Here is a 13,224-nt window from a genome sequence, read left to right on the forward strand (position 1 = left end):
AAGTAAAGAAAATTTGAAGATTCTGGACATAAGAATCCTCAGTATGTATTGTGCACGCAATTCGAACTTAATATTATTCACATTTGTTATTTTATAGCGTATGAAATTAGGCAAACGTGTAATATAGTTTGCAACGGTAGTGCTGATCTCCTTTAGCAGAAATTATCTTTGAGATAACCCCGGAGAAACCAATCCGGGGTGTTAAGGTACGGTAGATGTGAGGTCCATGCATAATGATACCTTATACTAATGAGATGATTGCCAAATATCCCGCAGTCTTTCCAACAAAATATTTGCAGTGTAGGGCGTTGCTCTATTCTCTTACAAGCAGTGTTTCTCCCTCACAGTAAACACTTTCGTCTGCCCAACACCTTTTAGTAACCACTCGGTAGTACTGAGTATTGATGAATATAGAGATGTACATGATAGTGCATATCGTTCTTTTTATATTTGGCATTCATCCTGTGTAAATTGAGCAACCTTCCCCAGAAGAAGAAAGTTTCTAGGAAAAATTGAATTCACAAAGGAGATTATGACGTTAATATTTTGCAAAGAGCATTTCAATAAAAGGCTGCAAAACAAAGAGTGTTGGCTATTCAGTAATGTAACTTGGTGGACAAGTCCGGCATATCAAAAGTTTATTTGCATCAAATATGGTTGAATTGAAAAAGTATTGTGAATTTTATTAATGATGGGAGGTGTCCGTGGCTTAATAGTTAACAACGCGAACTGTCGACCTGGATGTGCCAAGTTCAAAAGAAACATTTCACCTTAGATGTTGGCAACCTTCATGTGGTTTCTCCTGCAAATACCGATTCTTTTAGAAAGTAGTCTGTAGAGAAATATATAGGATAAATTAATATGAACTGTAGATTCATCTAAGTCATACTGATTGTATGGCTGACTGTTGCACGCATGGCATTGATGCATAGGTAGTAGGGACACTCTATATTACGAATTATTGAGAGAAGTTTCAACGTGACAGATGCACAGTAAATAAAAATCTTATCGTAAAACTAAGCGGACGCATCTACAAACTAAACCTGAACCATAAAAAACAATGCATACGAAACAAAAGAAGTCTGTATGACTATGAAAAGGTTTGGTCTTTGTATAATGCTGCCCATTAGTAATTGGAGTTCTGGAAAAATCGGCACAGGTGTTTGGCCTGTTAGTAAATTATAGTAATTAAAACGAAAAGCAATGCCCGATGCATGTGGGGATAGGGGAAGGAGGTGTAGACTATGATAGAAAGAAAAAGAAACAAGACACTAAAAACAATATTCAAGAAGAACCAATTCTCATTTTTAATTCTCGACATCTTTTCTAATCGTTTTCTCCCATTCTCTCCAGATCTTCTTTGGCACATTTTTTTCGGTCTCTCTATCGTTTCTGCCTATTTTTTTAAAAACTTATGATCTTTCTTGTTGCTATGCAGAAATATCGAAAGCGAGAGAAGAGGAGAATTATCTTAAGTTGAAACATTAATTAAATATAAAGCATTATCAAATGGAAAGGTAATGGTGGTTATGGTCAGGGTCAGGATGATAGAGGTGGGTCTTTTGGAGCTAAAGGAGAGAGAGAAAGAGAGAGAGAGAAAGAGAGAGAGAAGGTTGTGTATTAAAGAAGGGGAAGAATGAAGTAAACGGACGGTGGAAACAAAAAGCGGTTTTGCTGGTTCAGCGAAGCACTTTGTAGATGATGAAGAAGTGGTAGCGAGAAAAGAGATCTATTTGCTCAAGGAGTTGAAGATGTTAGGAAAAGGGGGAGCAGTTGAGGGCGGTAGAGGTCATGGAAATAAGGAGTAAAAATAATAATGTGGTCGCATTGGCTGATTGAGAGAACTTTGAAGAAAAGTGAAGAGATGATGTTAGATGAAGTGAACGTTGAAGAAATACAATTTTAACCATGACAGACCAACGAAAATGCTACTTCAATTTTTAACATGACAGACGAACGAAAATGCTACTTCAACCTTAGCCATATCAGACCAATGAACATACTACTTCAACCTTAAAAATGACAGACCAATGAACATGTTATTTCAACCTTAACAATGACAGACCGACGAAAATGTGAGTTCAATATACACATAATAAACTGACGTTAATCAAGGGTGATAGAACAAAAATGCTTAAATAAACGATTCTATTCCAAATTCTTTGTAGTTTTTTTTGCGTTTGACATAAAGATTTTTTTTAAATATTCTGTATCATTCAAATAACACAAATTAACTATGTCAAACTGACAAAAAATCAAAACCTGCACGAATATTTTTTATAATCAGATCATTCTTTGCTAAAAGATCCAGGTCGTTTTTTGATGATCATACAAACAACATAACACTAATGCGAGTGAGCCCCAATAGTCGATAGTTCGACTTTTATTATTCCCAGACTTCACAAAAATCTCTTATACAATCGTGTCTGAGATGGGTATATTTGCTGATAACACCACACTATTCTCAACATGCGAGCAAATCGAATGTACACACAACACAAATATTGAATCCTTATTAAGAGACCTCCAATCTGAATAAAATAGGGCACAAAAATGGATGGTCACAATAAATGCTACCAAAACAAAATACGTTTCCTTTAACAACTATAAGAAACCTTTCCAACCACCTATTGTCTTTTTTTAAAGTCTGACTCTTTAGCTTAGCATTCTTGTGCGACATTTATTAGAATTATTATATAGAAGATACTGCCAATTCTGATGCAGAAATGACTGGCATCCTCGACTGAGCAAGAAAACTTCTCACACGTGCCAGTTTCTAAGCTAACAGGTCCTGCATTGTCTGTCAAAGTCCAGCTCCTGCCACATCGCTGCAATGTTGCATCCCTGTGGTTGATTTACAGATACTTTCACGAAATTTGCTCGGATAAATTTCCTGCGCTTTTATCACTTCGGTGAAAATACCTGAAAGTAGCCTGACACAACAAAATTCCAACCCTTTGCCATAGAAACTCTAGATTACAGAACACATTGTACTCTAATTGTTTTTTTCTTCAAACAGCTTGCTTTCGAACTTCCCTCCCCACTTTCTGTTTCCCCAATTGTATCAGAATTTAAATGTAATATGAACACACATTTTAATACTCACTTCTCCACCCATAAATATGTTTTCTATCACAATAATCTGTTATGCTTCAGTAGACTTTGGAGTTAATAAAAGTATTAAAAAAAAATTTAATTTGTATCGAAATGTTTTGCTCCAATGTAAATAAGATGTTCTTATTTAATTTGAATTTTCATTTTAAAGTGTGACAAACCGATTTAAATATTATTTCAAGTGTGACAGACCGTCAGGCTTACTGATATAAGCGGCCTACTATAGTCGAGGGCGACTCAAAGATTACTCCACATACCCTTGATCCTCCCTTTTATAATATTGAGTGTTTTTTTTACATGGAGTTCATCACTTATCAAGGCCCAATGGCCACTCGGGGATAAGGGTTATTGTGTGTACAGTACTCAATGGGATAGTTTAGCAATAGTATTGGAGAATTGATAAGATTTCATTACTTAGGGGGGCGGTTCATCAGGAATTTGTTTGTGTTGGACTTGAAGACATCCAGGTTGAAGTTGGGAGGGAAACAGACAAGTGGAACAGAGTTCCACAGGCGTGCAGTTCTAAGAAAGAAGCTTTGTTTGTGGAATCTACGTTTTGATTTAGGCACAGATAAGGAGTGGGGAAAATTATTGACGGTGGTTTCAGCTAGTCCGGTGTTTTTTGAAAAAGATTAGCGAGGGGAGACCTGAGAATGGAGCCCAGACGAGCACTTGCCATGGAAATATCGATAGAACAAAGACAGGCTCACTACGTCTCTTCTGTGGGAAAGAGGTTGCAGGGAAGAGAAAAGGACATCCCTCACGAAGCCACAAAGTCTATTTTGTACTCTGTCAAGGCAGGATAGGCTGTTTTTAGCAGCTCCTGGCCAGATGTAGCAACAGTACTTCATCTTTGGACGTACTTGGCTCTTATATAGATAGAGAATTGCATCATTAGTGAGATATCTTCTGGAGCGGTAGAAGGATCCCACCATTTTCCCAGCGACCTTGGCCACAGACTTGATGTATGTGTTCCATTTAAGATCAGGAGTAAAAGTCAAACCCAGAAGCTTATCAAAACATGGGGCCTCCCCTAGGCGAGAGCGATGCCAGATGGGGATCAGAGCGTTTATGATGTAGAGATAGGAGCTTGATCTTAGATGTATTAAAGGTAACCAGCCACGCCTTTCCCCACTGTACCATGCGCTCAAGATCAGAGGAGAGAGAATCAGAGAGAACATCATCATTTACGGCCTTTGATGTGTTGCCATAAATGGTTGTGTCATCAGCATAGATGTCAACGAAGGATTTTAGTATGTGTTTTGGGAGATCATTGATGTAGATCAGGAAGAGAGTTGGGCCCAATATGCACCCCTGAGGGACACCAGCATTAATACTGTGGGCCTCTGATTTCTGCCCATCAACCACTACTCTTATGAGCCTATCAGAGAGAAATTATTTAATGATCGAGAAAACATTACCAGTTATACCGTAGCTAGAAATCCTGTGTAGTAGGCCTTTATGCCAAATCTTATCGAAGGCCTTTGATATGTCGAGAGCAATTGCCCTAGAAATGAAGCCTTTGTCAAGAGATTCGCCAATCCTATGAGATATAACCGTTAGCACATCTGCTGTAGATCTAGCAGAACGGAAACCATATTGCGTGTCGCTAAGAAGGTTATTTCTGCTGAGGTGGTTGACTACTTCTCTATTTATTGTGAATTCCAGCAACTTACTCATGACACACGGGAGACTTATTGGTCTGTACTGAGAGGGAGATGACTTATCACCCGAATTCTTAAATACAGAGCATACTGATGAGGTTTTCCAGGGTTTTGGGAAGAACTTCTCTTTAAGGCAACGCTTAAGCAGTTTGGTAAGTATGGGGGCAAGTTCTGGTTGTAATTTTTTTAACACTATAATTGGAATACTGTCAGGACCAGTTGCTTTACTGGAGTCAAGGTTCTTGATTAGCTTGGCGACCTCATGCACAGATATTTGTATGTTCCATAGCGTGTTGTCTGTTGTAGTAGGGAATACGGGGAGTTGATGGCCTTCGTCGCACAGGATAGAATTTGAAGCAAAGTTTTTGGAAAATAGTTTGGCCTTGTCGGATGCTGTCGAGATGACCTCTGGTCCATTGATAATGGTTGGGATAGGACGCACGTTTCTGTTCAGGATCCTATTTGCTATTTGCCAGAACTGGTGGGAACCAAGCCGCTGCTCAGCTACTTTGGATTTAACGGACTGAGCATACAGTTCTCTTGCATTTTTTATTACTCTTTTACAGTGGTTGCTGGCGGTCCTGAAAGCAGCTTTAGTTTCAGTGCATCTATTACGTTGGTAGCTACGGAAAAAGTGATTTCTGTGTGCGATGGCAGCAGCACATTCAGGGGAGAACCATGGCTGGCTGTTAGGTTTTTGTTGGAATTTTTTGGATGGTATGAATTGGTCTATGCCTACAAGTAACCATTCGGTCAGGTCTGATACTATAGGGGACACATCCTTTTTAAACATGGAATGGAGAAGTAGATCAGATATGAATGTACCGAAGCTATATCAGTCCACCATAGAGTATCGGTATACAGTACAGTGGAGAGGTACGTCCGTAGATTTATTATATTTCATTTTTATCTTAACTGATACGACGCACTGATCTTTATCTTAACTGATACCACGTGTTTATCATGTGCATCGAGTACAATTTTTTAAGCTATAACTCAACTAATGATTGTACCCAGGTTTCATTAGCAAACACTTTACACATAATATGCCAAATGTGGTTTTTAGTCAGAATTTCTATAGTTATGTTATTTCAAACTTAACCGTGACTGACTGACAGAAAGACAGAGAATCATATTGAAACCTTTGGATGTTTATAAAATAAGATACGCTTATTCAATCTAAGCAATTAACGATGAAAATCTTACTGAATTGTGACAGACAAACGGATGGATTGACAAACAGACCGATCGACAAAGTGTCTTGTCGAAATACACAGACGAAAATGTAATGATAAAAAGGTAAAACTGCGATTGTTTGTGTGTGGTGGAAGTGATGTTTGATGACATTGACAGACAGGTGGACAATAGTGAGACAGATGGGAAATGAATTTAAGTGTTGAAAGGAGACAGAGGGAAGACGGGTGGCTGGATAGGAAGATGAAGATACTCAAGGGGAAGAAAATTAACAAATTGATGCAATGTTGAGTTAACCCTATCTACTTGTTTCCACCAAAGCAAGATGTGGGACAAAACCGGGAGGTGGTCAAAACAGCTTCCCCTAGAGGAGGGGAACTCTGATCAGATACAAAAGAAAAATACAAATATGGATCGATCGGAATTTTCTAGTTGGGGCCCCTCAGACTATCAGCAATAAACTAACCTCCTCTTGAAGGGAAAGGCAATACTTAGGAGGATGCACTAAATATGATCAAGCCAAACCATTTCTTATTCTGACAAAAAAGGGTGTAATGGAGTAAGTTGTGAGAACGATGCCAAGGCGAACTCGGCTCTTTACTACCTATCACTATTGATAAGAATTTATGAATGAAAAGTTCTACCCGGTCATGGCTGAGGGAACTGAGGCATACTACTCCGATGAATTAACTAAAAGGTTTCGTTTGAAATTTTGTGCAGATTACGGAGTTCAACTGCAAGATTTTGATCTTCGCCGGGATACACTTGAAGAAGGTTAAAGGTCATTTATTGAAATTCAAACTGTAATACTATGAAGTACTAAATCGCACTTTTTAAAAGAATATTATTTCAAAAAATAATTTCGAGTAAGAAGGAAAAAAAAAAATTACTTTAACTACTAGATGGAGTGGCGCAAGTTAAGTCGTTAACAACACAGACTTAAAATCTGGTTGGGCCAAGTTCGAATCCAGTCTGTTCCACAAAAATACATTTTCATCACAAACCTACACTTGACCTTGGAAAGAAGGTAAATAATATAAAGTGAACATAATGAAGAGAAAATGCAAATGATTTCTTAGTATTTATTCTCATCTCCAGAAAACATTATGTAGTTAGTTTCATCTTCCCTGCATTCGTCACAGAATCAGCACTTCGAGCCTCTCTATCGGTCCGTTTTTGATTGGATACTTGTAGTTCTTGGATGCTCATTATTTATAAATTTAAGAGTTAAAAAAATTACATAAAATGAGTAGGTCATTAAAATTGATCATCCAAATTATTTGAGATCACTAACGTCAACTTATTGGATATCGTAAGAAAAGGTGGAATTGTATTTCATAGAAATGAGAAAAGAAATATTTCTGTGATATGATTAATGAACAATACGACTAAAATCAGAGCTGTTCACATAAGATTATAAGAATAATTCTAGACATAAGTTTTAGTAGCATAAAATCTTGATTTTATTCTTCGTAAGGGGACATAAAAGTGATGCAAAACTGCTCCGATCGGTGAATTAATTTACCTATCCTTTATATTTGTATCTTTAAAGTTATGTTTATATATGTTTATGTAAGGAATTCACTCCTAAACTAATTATCCTATCATTATGGATTTTGGCATACTGTTCTATGCAAAGGAGGTAAAATGGGTGGAAGCTCTTTATGAAAACTCAAATACCTCCAAATTTTGTGAAATTTTAATAATAGGCATGAAACAGCGATAAAAATTCTTCAAATTGCAGGTTCTTTTAGATAATTGAAAGGGATTTTAGGAGGACTTATATGGGCACAACATTCTACTTGAAAATTCTAATATTTCAGATTTACATTAAATTTTATCAATAATTATTCATAGGGCCATGACAACAGCATATTCTTTTCCTTGTTTTGATTCTCATATATATATCTATTGATATCTTATATGTTTTTATGTAGAGTAATGCGGTTCTCAGTTGATTAATTATGTCTAACTGTGTCGGATAAAGATTCGAGAGTCAAAACAATGAAAAGAATATGCTGTTGTCATAGTCCTAGTCATTAAACGCCAATTAAGCAAGATTCACTGAATTTCAATTTATTTTTAAGACCCTTTAAACTTGAGTTGTTTTCTAGAATCAAAATTATATAGCAGATTTTTATGAAAATTGGAATAAGGATTCTAGACATAAGATGTAGTTGGGATATATCTTGATTTTAATCTTCATAAGGAGATATAATAAAGCCAGCCTTTCATTTGAAGTCGGTAAGCACAAACAAATTTACCATCTACGATGTGTTAAGTGTGTGTTTGCTTTATTCATATATGCCACTATTATTCCACTAAATGTTCATCAACGTTGATTTCCACAAGGTTTTTTCACTTGTATACTTTAATAACACAAAATACATGCTAAAATATGCTTTAGTGCTGTGATTGAGTAATGTTTGAAAAATTATAGTTTAAGTATTCTAATTAGCAGTAATTTATTATTAATTGAACAAACAACTCATCCCTCTCTTACCTATCAATTAATTTCTCTTGTCCCTTCTAACTCTATGTAAATTTAATCACACTAATACTTCTTAATGTCTCTGTGAGCATTTTAAACAAAAGAGTAACTCTTTTTTAGGTGTGGCGATCCAATTTACATACAACTGTTTGAACGTACCAAAAACACATATGTAAATTAGATGGCAAAATAATTAACCCTTTTACTTCTATGTGATAATAATAATAATAATAATAATAATAATAATAATAATAATAATAATAATAATAATAAAGAAGACCAACTACCGATAAATAAATGTATTTTAAAGAACTGAAAAAATGAGAAAAACAAGCCTAAATGTCGCTTGAATAGATCATAAACATCTTATGATATGGTGCCGCATTCGTTGGTACTCGAGACGTTGAAAATGGTAAGTGTGGCTCCAAATATAATCGAGTTCATATGAGAAAGTATGAGCAGTTGGAAATCAACCTTTTTTCAGATGGGAAATTATTAGGGACAGTCAACATCAGACCCGGTATCTTTCAAGGAGATTCTTTTTCGTTACTTCTATTCGTAATAGCGCTTATACCATTGACACATGTATTAAGAAAGACAAAAAATAGGTTGCGAACGTTAGAAGAACAGACCAAAGATCAGCCACGTGTTATTTATGGACGATCTGAAATTATTTCACAAAACAGAAAAGGGAAATTGACTCTCTGGTTCAAACTGGAGTGAATACATAAATATAGAGTTTTGAATTTTCAAATGTGAAGTAGTTACTCTTAAACGAGGGAAGAGAGCAGCCAAGAAATGCATTTTGCCAAATAGTGAAAGATTAAGAGATCTTGATGCAGAAGGCTATAAGTACCTGGGGGTGCTTAAACTTGACATGATGCTTTGCAATGGAATAAAAGAGAATACGAAATAAGTATATATGAAGAGACTCAAACTGCTCCTGAAATCTCGATTGAACGCTAGAAACTTGTTCACAGCCATTAATTCATGGGTGGTTACTGTAATTCGAAGCTTTTGCTTTTGAAAGATGAACATAGGAAGAAATGAACAAACTGGATAGAGACACACGGAAATTGTTGGTTAAATCTGGAGTACTTCACCCAAATTCTAATGTGTTCAGGCTGTACCTCATAAGAAAGAAAGGAGGAAGACGACTGATTGGGATTAAGGAATGTGTCGTAGGAGAGCTTAGAAGTGTGTACTACTACCTGCCTAGCAGTTCTGAAGTGTTACTTGCAGCAGTGGCAAAAGAGGAAGAGCTAAAGAATCACTGGAAGATAAGCAGTCCAAAGAAAGAATCGAAGCAGAAAAGTTGACTGAGTTGGTAAGAATGAAACTTCATTGTCAGTTTGACCAAGATACTAAGGCACTAAAATGCCAGAACACGTGGAATTTTCTGTCTAAAGGTGACTTGAAAAGGAGACAGAAAATTTTATATTTGCAGCTCAGGAGCAGGCACTAAATACAAATGCAATGAATAGAAACATCTTCAGGAAGGACTGCTCTGATAAGTACAGGCTGTGTGGTGTAACTCTTGAAACAGTATCACACATTGTTAGCGCATGTTCTACACTTGCTCAAAAAGAGTACAAACATTGCCATGACAAAGTATGTGCAAATCTGCATTGGAATTTGTGCCAAGAGTTTGGAATCCAAGTGACAGACAAGTGGTTCCAACATCACTCAGAGGCTGTAATGGAAAATGAAGAGATTAAGATTTGGGGGATTTCATGATTCAGTGTGACTGAGAGATAACTCGCAGGAAATTGAATATTGTAGTTGTGAACGAAAATCCCAATGAATGCCAACTTGTTGATGTAGTTTGCCCAAACAACATCAACTTAGCAGGTAAAAAGAATGAGAAACTTCAAAATTATCAGAAACTGAAGGTAGAGATTGCTAGGTTATGGAATAAGAAAACTTCCATCATGCTAATCATCATAGGTACGCTTGGCTCAATTCCAGATGATCTTGAGAAATAGTTGAACTCCTTGGGAATCAAGTAAAACATCACCGTACTCTAGAAGTCAGCAAATATCCTACGCCAGGTGCTTTCCATCTAATTGACTCTGACTATGCTCAGTAACTTTTGTAAAAGCCCACTCTAAAAAATGGTGAAATTAACGAAAATAATAATAATAATAATAATAATAATAATAATAATAATAATAATAATAATAATAATAAAGAACTTATTCAACTTAATCAGAAGATTAAGGAACTAATGGCAATGCATGATGCACTATAGTCGAGAGATGATACTGATCAACTCTATGTGAAGGCGAAGGAGGGCTGGTAAGTGTAGAAGACTGTGTAAAAGGCACAAAAAAGACGGGAAAATACATAAAGCAGAACAAAGACTGATGATCACAGCAAGAGACACCATTAAGAAAACAATAATATGAAACAAGAAATAAAAAGACAAGAAAAGTAGAAATAGAAAGAGCTACACTGACGATTTATAAGAATGACAAGAGAAGAGAATACTAAAACATACGAACAGAGAAACAAAATCTCTACTGATAGCTGCACAGCACAACGTGATTACAACTAATACACATTAAAACTAAAATTGATAAAACATAGAAAAACAGTAAATGTAGACTCTGTAAACAAAGGGATGAAACGGTAAACTACATAATAAATGACTGCAATAAATTAGCACAAAAGAAATATAAGGACAGGAACGACTGCATGGCGAAGCAGTGCACCGGGTGCTCTGCGGATGAACACTTTGAACATCTGTATAAATGGTTCAAGCAGAAACTAAAGACAGTTAAATTCATCCAAGTATCTATACCGGATGTCATAATTAACAAGAAAGAAAGAAGCTGCCAAATTGTAGATTTCGCCGTCCCAGCAGACCACAGGATGAAGATAGAGACAGAAAAACGAAACAAATATGCGGAACTTGTTAGTGAAGTCAAAGGAATATGAAACATGAAGAAAATCAATATAATACCAATAATTATAGGAGCACTAAAGACAATCCCAAAGAATATGGATAAAAGACTACGAGAAATTGGAATCAAGAGGAAGACTGAGACTATACAACAGATGGTAATGCAGAAAACAGCAGAAATCTTCCGGAAAACAATTGAATGTGGTAATTAACCCACATAAGCTACAAATGCTAACCGATGATATGAACACTACAATAGAGGTAAAAACAAATAGGTCGCGAACTCCCACATGGAACCAAGAAAACTGAAATTGAAAAAATTGTAAACAACCTCGCCCCTCAAAAAAAAAATTGTCATGTCGGTATAGACAGGCGGCACATCAAATAGTCATGAAGAGTCAAGGAGGATGGAAAAACCGAGTAGAGAATGCATTAACCTCCACTAGATTAGTTCAAAGGAGGTCCGAGGCCTTGGGGAGGCTTCTTGCCATTCAAATTTCAGTGAAGACTAATGGACGTTACCAGTGAGAAATCAATGATAAATGGCTGTTGCAATAACGCAACTTCATTTACAAAGGATATCAGAAGAAGTGGAGAGTACTGGAAATCTGGGAAGATTTCTTGTCACCCAGACTCCAGGTAATACCACAGGTTATTGGCAGAGAGAAATCTATGTTGATGGCTTGTGTACAACTAATAATAATAATATGTGCAGGAGAACAAGAATCAGTCTCCCAAATAAAAGACTGAGAGAAATTGGAATAAAAGGAAAAATTGAGACCATAAAACGGCAATAATGAAAACAGTCGAAATATTAAGAAAACCATTTGACTGTGTAAACCAAGCAGCCATAACCAACAAATGCTGACCAGTCAGAGATAAATGGAATAAAGGGGGAAGATGGGAAAACAAACAACAAAAACAAAACAAACAAAAAAAACTTGTGCTGGGCCCAGTTTTCACTGATATTACACAAAATTAGCGTGAAAAAATGAGGAGAGATAGCACAATCTAGACCTCCACTAAAAGAGTGAGGAGTATACTGGGATTAGTTTTAGGAGACTTATATGCATTCAAATCTCAGAGAAAATCAATAATCATTGCCAGCAAGTAATAAATTGTAACTGGTAGTTATGATAACACAAAATCATTTACAATGGTTATTGGAAGAGGTGGTAATAACTGAAAATTTGGGGAGAATTGCTTTCACTCAGACTTGTTATTAGCAATCACTTATAATGACTTCCGTGAAAACCCTTAGTGAGCAAATAATAATAATAATAATAATAATAATAATAATAATAACAACAACAACAATACTAATATAGATAGAAATTAACACGCCTATTATTTTCAGTTAAACAAGAATCACAGTTTATGAATTTTCGAATGAAATCAAAGTAAATAGTGATAGAGCTCGTGGCCTAACGCGTCATTGATATGCCTAGTATATATATATATATATATATATATATATATATATATATATATATATATATATATATATATATATATATATATATATATATATATATTCTGTATATATATATATATATATTTTGTATATATATATATATATATATTCTGTATATGATCATTTTGTTTTTTCTAAGTTTTTTTTTTATTTCAGAATATGGTCCTTTCTTCCTTTTCTCTCTTAAACTTCTTCACACAAGATGGCGTTCCCGTGTGTTCTTTCTTTCTTCTTTACTTTTAATCCAACTCCCTTTATCTCATCTACCTCTACTCCGAGTCGCCCACTTCCCTTTAAATAACACTCTTTATGCCTCTATCCGCCCTATACCCATGACTTCTCCCACGTGACCACGAGTACACCTACCATTCCAACCCACACT

The sequence above is a fragment of the Euprymna scolopes genome, chromosome 35, assembly GCF_053919585.1.
Source record: "Euprymna scolopes isolate OS-2025 chromosome 35, ASM5391958v1, whole genome shotgun sequence".
NCBI classification, from domain to species: domain Eukaryota; kingdom Metazoa; phylum Mollusca; class Cephalopoda; order Sepiida; family Sepiolidae; genus Euprymna; species Euprymna scolopes.